The sequence below is a fragment of the Mirounga leonina genome, unplaced genomic scaffold (assembly GCF_011800145.1).
Source record: "Mirounga leonina isolate KUSES-001 unplaced genomic scaffold, KU_Mleo_1.0 Mir_153, whole genome shotgun sequence".
NCBI classification, from domain to species: Eukaryota; Metazoa; Chordata; class Mammalia; order Carnivora; family Phocidae; genus Mirounga; species Mirounga leonina.
Window position 1 is genome coordinate 487,978 of NW_023270387.1, and position 14,917 is coordinate 502,894.

Below are 14,917 nucleotides of genomic sequence, written 5' to 3' on the forward strand. Positions count from 1 at the left end.
AGGGGGGAGGGTCGGAGGGAGAAGCAGACTCCCCACCGAGCAGGGAGCCCGATGCGGGACTCGATCCAGGGACTCCAGGATCATGACCTGAGCCGAAGGCAGGCACTTAACCAACTGAGCCACCCAGGCGCCCAAAGACTTTTTTTTTTTTTAAAGATTTTATTTATTTATTTGCGAGAGAGAATGAGAGACAGAGAGCACGAGAGGGAGGAGGGTCAGAGGGAGAAGCAGACTCCCCGCCGAGCAGGGAGCCCGATGCGGGACTCGATCCCAGGACTCCAGGATCGTGACCTGAGCCGAAGGCAGTCGCTCAACCAGCTGAGCCACCCAGGCGCCCCTATTGTAGCCTTTTAATGACACTGCTCACTTGCGGTTTGCGAAGCTGGGTGTGGGAGTGGGTCACCGTATCCTACCACATACTGTGCACGTGCTGTTATTTCATCCAGACAGGCAGCCAAAGAGCAGCTTTTTATCTCTGGTGACAGATGAGCACAGGGGCTCAGAGACGTGCCACCCCACCCCCCCCCAGGGTCACACAGCTGGTCAGTGACGGGATTGCAGTGCCAACCCAGGTCTGTCTGTCTGCAGCCCCATGTCTGCGACGCTCTACAGGCGGAAATGGGAACTACTGGGCCAAATTAGAAGAGAAAAGGAAATGAAAAAATGACTGCAACAGGAAACTTATTGTACTTTCCTATTTTGGGGGGAGAAGCATAGGATTTAGGAAGGCACCAGAAAAGTTAAAGCTCAGGTTTTAAAAATCAGAAAGCTGCATGCCACTACTAGTGAATATTTGGGGTATTTTTTATGCCATCAAGGTACAGTTTTGTGAATTGGGATATTATTTATAAAATGACATTCCAGTGGAGTAAGCAGGCCAAAGGGCTACGCCGTGATTTCTGTGAAGCCTTCCAAGCAGCTCAAATTAAAACTCAGCTTTATTTTTTAAAAAGCAAGGATTTGTACTTGGGTGCGACCGTCGCTGCACTCAGCAGCAGCCTGCGTGCAAAGCCCAGCATCACGGCTCATAACCCCTAACTTTAACCTTTCATCTGTGTCCCCAAGAATGTCTCTACAAACAAAGGGTCGTTTAAAATAGTTGAACTCTGGTCAAGTCTGAGCAAACAGTCTTCTCCAGTGAGCTTGAGCAGGACAAGTCTTTATTTTCCTAGTACTTGAACATCATGACGTCATCCTTCCGTGAAACTGGGGCGACCAGAATCCCTCCAGAGAGAGGCGCTGGGACCTTAGCAGAGCTAGGAGGGGTCACTGGCGATGACAGAGGTACGTAGAAATTGTTGAGAATCAAAGCGGAAGAGAATAGCTACAGAAGTGAAGACTGAGTGAGGATGTGATTCTACATATATATAAAATACATAACATAAGACATCATAAATATACGGAAGAAAAATGCCTTATACACTGAGCTTTACATTTCAGGGAAAAGGACCTCCTTCCAGTTGAGAAGGTAAGTCTTCTCAAATTTGCATGGAGTCAGATTTCCTCTTCATGGTGCACATGGCCATGGGAATGGACAAGGCCCGGAGCCTGGTGTGTCTGCCGTCCGAGCAGCCAGTGGTCAGTGTCTCGTGCCGGTTCTGCCCTTTCCAGGAAGGGGCACCTAGGACTGAGCCTATGGTGCCGGACCCGAGTCACGGGCATGAGCGTGAATGCGTGCACATGGGCCTCCTCGTTCTGTCCCCTGGGAGGACCTGGCACTCAGATCATGCTCCCTAATGAAAGGAACCCAGGTTCTGGGAGAAGTGACTGATTCCAGGACTATGCAGAGAAAATACAACACGGGCCTGGAGGAAGGATGTATTCAATGAAATAAACAAATTACCCCACAGGGGTAATCTGACAGTGATCCCAGCAGCAACAAAATAAATAATGATGATATTAGATTATAACCCAAAGAATAAAACAAATATAAATCCATACTGATATAAATAAATGATCGCATAAGTAGATGGGGAAGAAGGAATGACTTCTTTACAGAAGGATTCCAGCACATATGGAAGAAATGAGGACATAGAAGAATCACCGTTACAAAGCCACACGACTGTTGCAAACAAGACCCACAAACAGATGCCAAAATTAGCTTGGAGGAGAAAAAGGACATCTAATGGCCTCAAAGTATGTCCCCCAAAATATTTATTAATTACAAGGAGAAAAAGTCCTTTTGTAGTAGTGAGACCTGGCAGATCTCACCCGAACATAAGCAGTCTGGGTCATAATTACCAGTAAGAAAACATCTCAGAATCATGCTGTGGCCCCTGATACAATGCAGTGAAAAGGGTGTAACTTCAATCAGGAGAAAAGCGTCACAGAAACTCGGTCGAGGGACATTCCACACAATGCCCCCACGGGTACCTTCTACAACTGTCAAGGTCATGAAAGAAAAGGAATAAGAGAGGAACTGTCACAGATGAGAAGAGACTAGAAGACATAAAATATAATATGACAGAGTAGGAACAGTAGTGGGAAAAACTGCTGAAATCCTAAGAAAGCCTGTAGCTTAGTTAATAGTCTTACAACGTTCGTCTCCAAGTTTTGATGCCTCTGCCCTGGTTATATAAGATGTTAACAGTAGGAGAAGCTGGAACAGGAATATAGGAACTCTGCACTATTACATCGAGTCTTCCGTGGGTCTAAAATTACTCCAGAAGAAACAGTGATGGGCTGCCTGGGGGGCTCAGTCCATTGAGCGTCCAACTCTTGATTTTGGCTCAGGTCATGATCTCAGGGTCATGGGTCGAACCCCAGGTCAGGCTTCGCACCGGGCGTGGAGCCTGCTTATGATTCTTTCTTTCTCCCTCCCCGCCCAGTCTCTAAGAAAAAAAAAAAAAAAAGGTTAAAATTTTAAAAAGTCTCAAAATATTTAAAATCTTTTGTTGTATCTTATGTCCCAATTTTTGGTTCAGAACAAATACCACTATAATTATATAAAACATTAAAACATACACTTTGTAGTTTCTTAAAAATGTGTTAAGCACTTATGTACATATATGCCATTTTAATATGGATTATATTGAATTAATCATTGAGGTCATCCATTTGAAAGCCAAAATCCAAATCAAGCTGAGGGGTATTGCAGAAGAGAAACATCACTGTTGCCATAGTAGCAGAAGAGCGACAGGTGCTTGATGATGAGGCTGGACGCCTGCTGCGTCTCCAGGGGAAGGAATCCTCAGGGCTCCTGGAGGCCCCTGGGCAGTAGCTTCCCGCACAGAGGGGCTTCTCTTCCCCTCCACTGGGTTCTGGGTCTATGTCTCATCAAAATGAAAACGTAACCCCTTTCATGGTAGGGGGGAAATCTGTTAAGTATGGATCGCTTGAAAGAAAACAAAAAGCCTACATGCCAGGAAAAATGACTCTGTCTTGCAATAAAGACCCTTCCCCTGTAATAACAGTGAACGGTGTTTGAAAGCTTAGGTCAGAGGTCGTGCCATGCTGTGTATGAGCAGGATCTCCTCTCATCCCGGCAACCCAGTGAGCCAGGAACCGAGTTGTTGTGGGCAGGCTCCGCAGGGAAGAGCTGAGTCACGTGCCCAAGGTCACCGAGATAGGAAAGGATCTCTCCGGAGTGAAGCCAAAGTCTGTTTGACTTGAGAGCTCACTTAACGCCTGTCACGGATAGCCGGCTCCCATGGCAGAGCAGAAGTCTCTAGATGATTTGGGGCATCGCTACAAGATCAAAAACTTTTACAAACAAGCGCATAGGCCATTTGGATGGAGTTTAATTAGCCTCGAGAGTACCTAGGTCAGGTTGACACTTGAGTCTAAGTCCATTAGCTTTTGTAGACCACACGGGGAATGTTCTAGGCACCCTGTGTCCTTCACGCTAATGGCGTCGGGGTGGTTACCTGCTAACCGGATTGCAAACAAAACTCCTTTACCTCTTTGGTGAGATTCATAAGAGAGGAAGAACAAGAATGCTCTAGTCTCAGCCTGCGTTTCTCAGGTTCCTGTCACCCCCCAAGTTTTCGGGGGGGGGAGTATTGGAGACCTCCTCCGAAGGTCGTCTGGTCCCCTTGCCTCTGTGGTTATGTGGCAGAGTGTGACAGTCCCTCAGCCCAGCCAGTCACAGTGGTCTGCGTGGGGTTTGCTCCAGGGGTTGGACGGCTGCCTTCCTGCGGCCCCCCGCGGAAACCCAGGGTACCGGTGACGCAGAGAGCATGTCGGAAGTGATCCCACTCCCTCATCTTCCCGCAGCGCTCAGATGTGCTCATGTTCGAAACGTGTACTTGAGGCACTGAGCGTGTGACAGGCCCGGCCACAGCTAGAGATGGAAAACGAGCTCGGCTTCCTGGGGAGAGAGACGCGGGCACTCACTGTATGGGACCGGCCGTGGCCCCAAAGGCACACAGTGGGGAAAGCGGTCCTCCACTCAGCTCTGCTGGGAAAATCAGGCTTTCGGGGATTGCCTGTGAGTTGGGGCTCTCCAGGCAGAGGGAAGAGTGTGTGCAACTTCAGGGAGTGCAGCAGGACCGCGGCTCAGGCTGTGCGTCCGGGGAGGCAGGACCCCAGGCTGAACTGTGCAGGGTGACTTCCTGCACTGTCTCAGCGCCCGTCTTAGTCTTCAGTCTGTGCCACCCAGTAGGTCCTTAAATAACGGGAAATTAACAGTGCAAGAATGCGTTTAACTGCAATTTCCTGTCTGCCATAATCAGTTGTAAAACTAGGTCAATTAGCATCAAACTGTTTGGTCTGAGATTTTTTTAAAAACTGATATACTGCCCTCTAGTGGCTCTAAAACAATGGACTTTGCATCATAATCAACGCCAGTAGCTTTTACTCTTTAACAATGCAGGTTTATTTATTTTTCATTTAAATTCAATTAGCCAACATATAGTACATCATTTGCTTTTGATGTAGTGTTCAGCAGTTCCTTAGTTGTGTATAACACCCAGTGCTCATCACATCACGTGCCCTCCTTACTACCCATAACCTGGCTACCCCATCACCGTACCCCCTTCCCCCCTGAAACCCTCAGTTTGTTTCCTGGAGTCCAGAGTCTCTCATGGTTCGTCTCCCTCTCTGATTTCTTCCCATTCAGTCTTCCCTCCCTTCCCCTGTGGTCCTCCGCACTATTCCTTATGTTCCACATATGAGTGAAACCATATGATAATTGTCTTTTCTCTGATTGACTTATTTCACTCAGCATAATGCCCTCCAGTTCCATCCATGTCAGTGCAAATGATGGGTATTCATCCTTTCTGATGGCTGAGTAATATTCCATTGTGTATATATGGACCACATCTTCTTTATCCATTCATCTCGGCTCTTTCCACAGTTCGGCTATTGTGGACATTGCTGCTATAAACATCGGGGTGCACGTACCCCTTCGGATCCCTACTTTTGTATCTTTGGGGTAAATACCTAGTAGTCCAATTGCTGGGTCGTAGGGTAGTTCTATTTTCAACTTTTTGAGGAACCTCCATACTGTTTTCCAGAGTGGCTGCACCAGTTTGCATTCCCACCAAAGTGTAGGAGGGTTCCTGTTTCTCCACATTCTCGCCAAATTTGTTGTTTCCTGTTTTGTTAATTTTAGCCATTCTGACTGATTTAAGATGATATCTCATTGTGGTTTTGATTTGTATTTTCCTGGTGATGAGTGGTGTTGAGCACTTTTTCATGTGTCTGTTGGCCATTTGGATTCTTCTTTGGAGAAGACAGTTAAGCTCCCGACTCTTGATCTCGGCTCAGGTCTTGATCTCAGGGTCCTGAGTTCAAGCCCCCCACTGGGCTCCACCAACAAACAAGAAAAAGAAAAGATACCAGTTACACCAATGACAAAAATTTTAAGTACCAATGATGAGTCTTTTAAAAGATATGCAAGCCTTTTCTGGGCGGGGGGTGGAAATATATATATATATCATGTTGAAAGACCTCTAAAAAGACTTAAATAAATGGGATATACCACATCATTGAACTTGAAGACTCAGTGTCATAAAGATGTCACTTCTTCTCATTGACCTTGATTATTCAATGCAATTCCAAACGAAACATTAAAGGGCTGTTTGTGGAATTTGACAAGTGGATCCAAAAATGTACGTGAAGGAGAAAAGGAACCAGAAGAGGCAGATACACCTGTGTGAGGAAAGGGTGTGGAGGCACTGGCTTATCCAACAACAGGCTTCACATGACAGCGTGCTGGTCACACGGGACACAGAGTAAAATCGGAGGGACAGAGAACCCAAACATAAAGCCAAGCAAACGAAGAAACCTGAGTCAGGACACAGCAGGTCTTCCCATCAGTAGGGCAAGGGTCGCGGAGGCAGCCGTGGGCGGGCCGGCTCAGACGCACCTTCAGGACACTGCACCCAGGGGGTCCCTGGCTGCAGCATCTGGCTGCCCTCCCTCGGCACCCAGCACCGCGTTCCCACAGCGCCGGGCTCCCGCGAGGCGGTCCCTGTGACGGACTGCAGCAAGTGTACCAGAAGCAGGCCATCCTTGCCCAACGCGGGCTTCCTCTCAACCTGCACTTCCCTGTCTCCTGTCTCAGGGGTCACACCTGCGTCCTTGCCCTGCTCCCCTTCACACGTGTTTCCTTCCCGCGAATCTCCTACCCCTCTAAATCCGTCCTGGTATCTGCCTCTCAGGACCAGCACATCCCCAGCAGCATCATGCTGGGATTTGACAAGAGTCATCTGCTATCAGCCAGGAGAGGAAGTGGGGCACCACCAAGGGGTACCTCTTGCCTTGTGGGGGAGAGGCCCCGGTAGGGCCTTCTCACATGGGGTAAGTGCTAGCTCTTAGCAGAGACGAGGGTTATCACTAAGAACATCAGTGCTGGTTCTCCTTTCTGGGCCAGGCCTTGAAGGTATGAGAAGCAGTCCCAGGGCTGGGCTCATTAATAGTCATGCACACGATGAGCCCCCAAAGGAAGAGAGCCCAGGTAGCAGCACTTACCTCCCAGAAGCCAGGGGAGCACGGTTACCCTAACAACCAGCAAGGTGAAAGAGGCGTGGAAGAGAGCCTGACCGGCAGGAAGATGATTAACAAACTCTGGTGTTCCCGGGGACAAAGTAGCCAGGCACTCTGCAAGGCACTACTGACCATCTGTAATCAGAGGGTAAGGATGGAGGAACAGGAGGCTGAAGACAGGGCTCCCAGTAAAAAGTCACAATGCCTCGTTCAGTTCCCAGAGCTGAGCCGATGAATGAAGAGACAACCAGGTCCCCAGGAAGAAGGGCCCAGCAGACACACCCAACAAATACATGCTGTAAAGATCCCCTCAGTCCCTGCCTAAATGACCAACAGCCATTTCAGTGAAAGCACACCGAGAAAAGGGGAATAACCAAATATTTAAGGAATACAGAGCACAGGGATCTTAAGATTAACTAGAGGATGTGATCTACCAAAACAAAAGAGTAAACTGAGAAAACATAGCTAGGAAATCTAGGAAACAAGGCAGCTCTGGGGGCCATGAGAACGCACCTGCAGCCTTCCACCTGTAGGAGCATGACTGACCACAGGCCTCTGGCACTCTGCTCTGCCATCCGCCCACCCCACACTTCCCATGCACTAGTCCCAGCAAATGGCGTTGTTCCTACGGCAAGCCGATTCCTGGGAGAGACACAACTCTTCTGATGGGCCCCTTGAAGACCCTTCCAACCCACCATCCTCCCGGCTGGACTTGCCTCGTGGGCTGATGGGTCCCTCAGCCTCTCACTCCATTTTTTGCTCACAGGCATTTCTCTAATAGATTCTTTGCTCATGTAACCCTGCCTTGGTATCTGGCTCTAAGAGGACCCAGTGCCAACACAAGAAAAGGCTAAAAAAAATCCCCAGGATGATGATAAAGGAAGATTGCAGCTCTGCACCAGGCCTAGGAAGCAACTGCTCAAGACCAGTGCCGAAGGGACAGCTGCAAGAAGAAGAAAATGACAGAAAACCCACCATGCTTGAGTGCTATTCCCTTGCACTCTGGCCAAGTAAGAACTAGCAATAAATTAACATCTGAACAGAAATTCATAATTTTTAATAACCAAAATAAAAAGTTGGACAAGAAAAAAATATATTCATAGTATACTACATGACAACAGCAAAAGTATGTATTTACCCAGTCATAATAATGCAATTATTAAATATTAGCATAAAAAATTACGATATATTGGTGAGTATTTTAGTAGGATGAAAGGAGGGGAAATGTGGGGAGAAGGGTGGAGAATGGTACGAGAAATGTCCAGGAGGAGCTTAACATATCACACATGAAACTGAACTGTCAAAAAAAAAAAAGAATGGCATTATAGGCACTTTGTTTGGAAATACGGGATTAAAGACAAAAGAAAGCTGAAAGAAGAGTGTGTCTAATGAGAAGGAGTGGAGATTGGTACTGCAGACTATCTCATCATCATACTTGTAGATTTTTATGTGTAACTTTGGTAGAGTTTAAATGAAACATAATTATTAAAAATGAGATTGCAAAATATGACAATCGTATGTGGCAATCATAATTTGACAAATCAACCAAAAGCAAATACCACCATGTAAATAAAGAGGTGATTCATAAAAGAACTAAAAATGTGAATAAGAATATAAAGACATTTGATTTCAGAATTAGTTAAATGAAAGTTAAAATAGAAAAAGCAATGAAAGCGCTTCTAGATCTATATCCCAGAGAATCCAAACATGTCCACACAAAAACCTGTACCCAAATGTTCATATCAGCATTTTCCATAATAGCATTCTCCAGCAACTGAAGAATGGATAAATAAAATGTGGTATATCCACATAATGGAATATTACTCAGCAGCAAAGAAGAATGGCATTCTGATACATGCTACAACGTAGATGAATCTTGAACACATCATGCTGAGTGAAAGAAGCCATTCACACAAGGGCACATATTGTAGGATTCCACTGGTATGAAATGCCCACAGGAGCAGAAAATAGCTAAGTGCTAGTTAGTAGGAGTTGCCAGAGGCTGGTGGAGGGAAAAATAGGGAGTTTCTGCTAGTGGGTGTGGAGTTTATTTTATGAAGTTCGGAAAATATTCTAAAATTAAATAGTGAAGATGATTGAACAATTCTTTTTTTTTAAAGATTTTATTTATTAGAGAGAGAGAGTACGAGTCGGGGGGAGGGCAGAGGGAGAAGCAGACTCCCACTGAGCAGGGAGCCCGATGTGAGGCTTGATCCCAGGGCACTGGGGTCACGACCCAAGCTGAAGGCAGACACTTAACAACTGAGCCACCCAGGCGCCCCTGATTGCACAATTCTGTGACTGGATTAAAAACCACCGAACTGTATACTTTATGTTATGGTACGTGAACTACATCTCAGTAAAACTTGTCAAAAATAAAACCACAAAAAAACCATTTAAAATGTTTTTTTTTTTTTAATGAGAAGTGTAGAGCAGTAGAAAATATTAAGATTAAAAGAGAAAGAAATATAAGAAAACCAAAAAACCACAAATGTGTTTCATGGTTAAATATGTGAGTGATACATCACAGAGATCCTCACTCATGGTGTCACAGACTGAAGCTCATGTCTCAAACTTGAACACAGTATCAGTCATATTCCTTTCTTGTTAATATTTAAATGGCACTAGCATTTCTAATGCCTACCAATAAACAGACATTTAAATAAATAAAGATTTTATTTTAAGTAATCTCTACACCAAACATGGGGCTCAAACCCACAACCTGAGATCAAGAGTCACACGCTCTGTCGACTGAGCCAGCCAGGAACCCTGAGTCATATTTCTTTTAATGTGTTATTTATATATACAAAATATTTTTTCTTACATACCAATTACCACACACACACAAAAGTTCAAATAGCTCAAGATAACATTTTTAAGGTCTAGGGATTAGAATAAAAACCTACCACAGAATCTATTTTATCAACATAAAGAAGTAGAATTGTTGGGGCGCCTGGGTGGCTCAGTTGGTTAAGCGACTGCCTTCGGCTCAGGTCATGATCCTGGAGTCCCGGGATCGAGTCCCGCATCGGGCTCCCTCCTCAGCAGGGAGTCTGCTTCTCCCTCTGACCCTCCCCCCTCTCATGCTCTCTCTATCTCTATCTCATTCTCTCTCTCAAATAAATAAATAAAATCTTTAAAAAAAAAAAAAAAGAAGTAGAATTGTTTTCTCCTTGGCTTGAGAAAAAAAAAGAGAATTAAAAAAAAAAAACTATTGGGGCACCTTGGTGGCTCAGTCAGTTGAGTGTCTGACTCTTGATTTAGGCTCAGGTCATGATCGCACAGTCCTGAGATTGAGCCCCGTGTTGGACTCCGTGCTCAGCGGGGAGTCTGCCTGAGACTGTCTCTCCCTCTCCCTCCTGCTCACTCTCTCTCTTTCTCTCTCTCTCAAATAAATAAACTTAAAAAAAAAAAAAAAAGCTATTAAAGCCACAGGTTTAACAAGTCGATACTGCATTTCTAGGAGAATCTAGCTGATCTACCCCAGTGCAAAATATCCATTGTATTTATTTAGGTTTCTTTCCAAATGCGCATTACTCACCCGAAGTGAGTAAGGTTTTCAAGTGGCTTTTTACCAAATGGATCAGGAGGCAAAAATATCATCAAAGACCCAGAGATGCTATCGGAGCATTACAAGAAAAGGCTTGGAAGATGTGCGTGGCCAGGAAGCCAAGGGGACCTTTCATCCAAATGAATCATGAGCCAGAAGCATCCTGTTAAATGGGGAAAATGAAATCAGCCTGTTACATAAAACTATCTCCTCACCTTCCAGTTTATTTCCATGACAAGCTAGAAATGACATGGGATTTAATTGGCAGGGTTAGTTTTTTAATCATTTGCGTCATATTTGTAAGTCAGATAAAAAAAAAAAGGCAATCTCTTTCCCAGAAACACCTGCTGAGTGTGCTTCTCACGGACGTGTTCTCTCTCAGATCAGTTCTTAAAGAGTTCGTGGAGCTTCAGTTTTCAGCTTTGGCATCTAAAGAAACGTCAGATAAAACACAAACACTTCTTAGAGATTTTTAAAGAACCTAACAACAAAACAAGAGTCACAGTAAGGTGTAGGGCATTCAGGCACCTCGTTTGGGACGTTTGGAAGGGAGAGTGTGCAGCTATGCCCAACTAATACGTCTGCCTCGAGTCTGTTTATTGGTAGGAATTAGAAAGGCTAGTGCCATTTAAAATCTACGTATTGTGTCCACTCTCTTGTGAAGATAACCTTAACATGCTTTAAAATGTTTCTGTTCGGATGTACGACTTTGAAGATCTCCCACTTTCAAAAAGAGTGATCATTTTAATGTCCCACAATTTCCGGAATACATTTAGTTTTAAGGTAAAATTCAAACTTCCTATTAATGAAATATTTTGATATGCTTTTTTTAATATTAAAGCAGTCAAACAAAAGTTAACATCTGTGACCCAACAATAGATTCAAGTACCCCATAAACGGAAAGGCAAGGAAGCTCTGAAGTTTCCCTGAGCTTTTATTGAGAACCCCCTTAGCGTCAAGCATTCATCAACGAGGGTACTCGGGGTAATTCTTCAGTGATGTGCAGTCTGGGCAGCTTTTGAACAAGTTGCAGTAAAGACAGTTTCTTGACCTTTATAACTGACGTCAATTGACGCCAACAATGATAATTTAATGACAATTTATCGAGCACTTACCATATGCCAGGCATTCGGACACAATACATGATAAACCTCATTTAATGCTCTCAAGACCTTATCCTGGAGGTGGAATAATCCTCCCCCTTTAACACCCAGGAACAGTGAAGCACAGAGAGGTTAAAGTTGCCCAAAGGCACACAGAGAGTCTGATAAGCTGGAATCATAAACCAGGAGATCTGACCCCAGAACCTACACTCTTAACTACTTTGCCACCTCTTAAAATTCAGAGTGAATTTCCTCTGGCCCATATTGTAACTGTCACTAGTCCATAAAAGCCTAGAAGTGTGTCCAGACGATAGACCAGACACACTCATAGCTGGACTGTAAGGACACAGAGGAGTTGGTTGCAAAAGGAGTATTTTAGCTCTATTTTCAGCAATGGTCATTACCTTGGGGGAAGAAAAAGGATTTCAAACATTTTAACGCCAAAGACTCCTCTTTACAAGTGGAATCTTATCCTGCACTTCAATTTCTCAAACAGGTAAGAGTGGTGTCACTTTAACAAAAGTAAGAAAGGCAAAGCCGTACTCGCCTTCCTCCCCAACAGACCCCAGACTCTTCCCAAGAATTCAGGGTTCCGTGGAAGACAGGCTGAGAATCACTGAGGTCGACACAGAGATTGCCATAGACCCAGTGGATCTTATTTTCTGAAAATCACTGGACAAAATATCTAATGATGTTCTCATAGACGAAGGAGGTAAATACGACTCATAATATAGTTAAGCAATACATTTCCCTATCTTCTACTGGACGGACTCTGTATCTGGTCCTGTTGATCCGACAGCTTTCATTGGTAGCTCGGATGATGTCGTCAACGTCCCCTATGAAACAAACGGGGAACAGTGGCAAATTATCGCCAGATGTAATCCAAGACTGTGTGAGCGGCAAGCAGCTCAGGAATACGCATGTCCAAATGCAGAATATTTTCCATAGAAATCTTTTTTGAAGGAGTCCAAGGCCTCAAAACTTCATCTTAATTTAAGAAACCCCAAAGTTAGCTCACCTCCCTCCTAGGATGGAGTTAGTTTTCCAGTTGTATGCTCCCCAGGCTGCAGAAACGGATTGCTCCCAAGACCACAAGGTCGCAATGCCAAAATTAGAAGAAAAGGAAAGTACAAGAAGCCAGAGTGAACTACAAATTAAATAATCTAGAAACAGATACTAAAACCCGGGTAAGGAGCCAAGAATGCAAAACCTGGGAGACAGGTGTTAACTGATCCAGGGATCCCAAGGAGAGGTCTGGGTCAAGTGTTGTTCCTCGTTTCACTTACATAAACGGCCAAGGTGTGGAGCCTGGGCTGACGGCCAAGTGTAAGGCCCGGGTAAGGAATAGACACTGTTCTCCCCAAGGTAGGACAGGACTGGCATCTTCCTGGTTAACCCAATAGGAGGTTGTAGAAAGGTCCAGGCTATTCTGGAGGTGAACGGGGGTTTACATGGCCTCTCTCAACTTCTAAGTGCTCCTACAAATACACTAAGTAGTTGAACTGAGTCGGTGTCAAAAGCGATCTTCAGGCTTCTCCACTCTGTATGTGCTGTGGGGCTGAGGGCAGGGTCGGCTGGCCCCGTGAAGCCAGGAGGTGGTGAGACCTGGGGCAGGAGGGCTGCCCGGAAAGACCGGCTGTTGGAGCCTCTGCTGGTTTCCGGGAAAGCATCGTGTTCGTGCTGGAGGAGGAGGCTCAACAGTCCTAACTCACCTAACAGAATGAAGTGGTAGCCCATGGAAAATGTTTAGAACAATGTGCGGTGAAACAGGACATGTTCAGAAATATTAGCTGTTGCAGTCGACCCTTGAACAACAGATTTGAACTGTGTGGGTCCATGTATACGTGATCTCAATAAATACAGTACAGTAAGGGCTGTGAATGTATTTCTCTTCTTTTTGAGTTTCTTAGTAACATTTTCTTTTCTCTAGCTGACTTTACTGTAAGAATAAGGCCTAGAATACAGAGAGCATACACAGTATGTGCTCAGTGACTATGTTATCGGGAAGGCTCCTGGTCAGCAGTGCGTTGTTAGTAGTTAAGTGGATTTTTGACGCAGGCCACTGGCACCCCTAAGCCCCCCGTTGTTCAAGGGCCAGCTGTGTTTTATTATTACAGTATCACCACCATGATCATCATATCATCTCGGGATTATCATCCTGCCACCTGTCAACCCTCCAGGTACTGGCCAGCTCCCAAGTGGTGATACAGAGAGATCATGGAACCATGAAGTGGGAGTGTTCAGCCCAAATCTGGAATAAGGGCAAGGCTAGGTCTAGAAAGTATATGAATGCCACCTTATTTTTTTAAAGATTTTATTTATTTGACAGAGCGAGAGAGCACGAGCAGGGGGAGCAGCAGAGGGAGAGGGAGAAGCAGACTCCCCACTGAGTAGGGAGCCCGATGCGGGGCTCGATCCCAGGATCCTGGGATCATGACCTGAGCCAAAGGCAGATGCTTAACTGACTGAGCCACCCAGGCGCCCCACATATGTGGAATTTAAGAAACAAAACAAATGAGCAAAGGGAGAAGAGATAGGAAGGCAAACCAAGAAACAGACTCTGAACTACAGAGAACACACTGATGGTGACCAGAGGAGAGGTGGGCAGGGGGGTGGGGGAACAGGTGATGGGGATGAAGGAGACACTGGTTGTGATGAGCACCAGGTGATGTAAGGAAGTGTTGAATCCCTGTATTGTACACCAGAAAATAGTATTACGCTGTATGTTAACAACATTGGAATTTAAATAAAAACTTACAGAAATACATGTAGAGCTAGATCGATTAGGTAACCATATGGGAAAAAATAAAATGAGCTTTAAAAAAATATTTTGAGGGGTGCCTGGGTGGCTCAGTCGTTAAGTGCCTGCCTTCGGCTCAGGTCATGGTCCCAGGGTCCTGGGATCGAGCCCAGCATTGGGCTCCCTGCTCTGCGGGAGCCTGCTTCTCCCTCTCCCACTCCCGCTGCTTGTGTTCCCTCTCTCGCTGTCTCTCTCACTGTCAAATAAATAAAAACCTTTAAAAAAAAAATAAATAAAATAAAAATAAAAAAATAAAAAAATATTTTGAGGTGGATCATAGACATAAATGTAAAACTATTTCCATAATTCTGTGTAGGCAAAAAAATGGTACAAAAATGAGAATTAATTGTACTTCATTAAAATTCAGAATTTGTGAGCATCAAAGCTACAAGCAAGCTATAGACAAAGAGGAAAATATTTGAGGAGTGCCTGGCTGGCTTAGTTGGTGGAGCATGCTACTCTCAATATTGGGGTCATGAGTTCAAGCCCCACAATGGGCGTAGAGCTTACTTAAAAAAAAAAAAGAAAGAAAAT

The 14,917-nt window shown here is 45.0% G+C and overlaps 1 protein-coding gene across 1 annotated transcript in view; it reads left to right on the forward strand.

Annotated features, from left to right (window-relative positions):
* Window positions 1–1,228, forward strand: part of LOC118013138 (centrosomal protein of 126 kDa-like) — a 73,689-nt gene extending 72,461 nt beyond the window's left edge. Inside the window, exon 9 of the mRNA XM_035008773.1 lies at window positions 1,173–1,228. The gene's annotated coding sequence lies outside the window, so the exon portion shown is untranslated. The remainder of the gene's footprint in view (window positions 1–1,172) is intronic.
* Window positions 1,229–14,917: the final 13,689 nt, after the last annotated feature.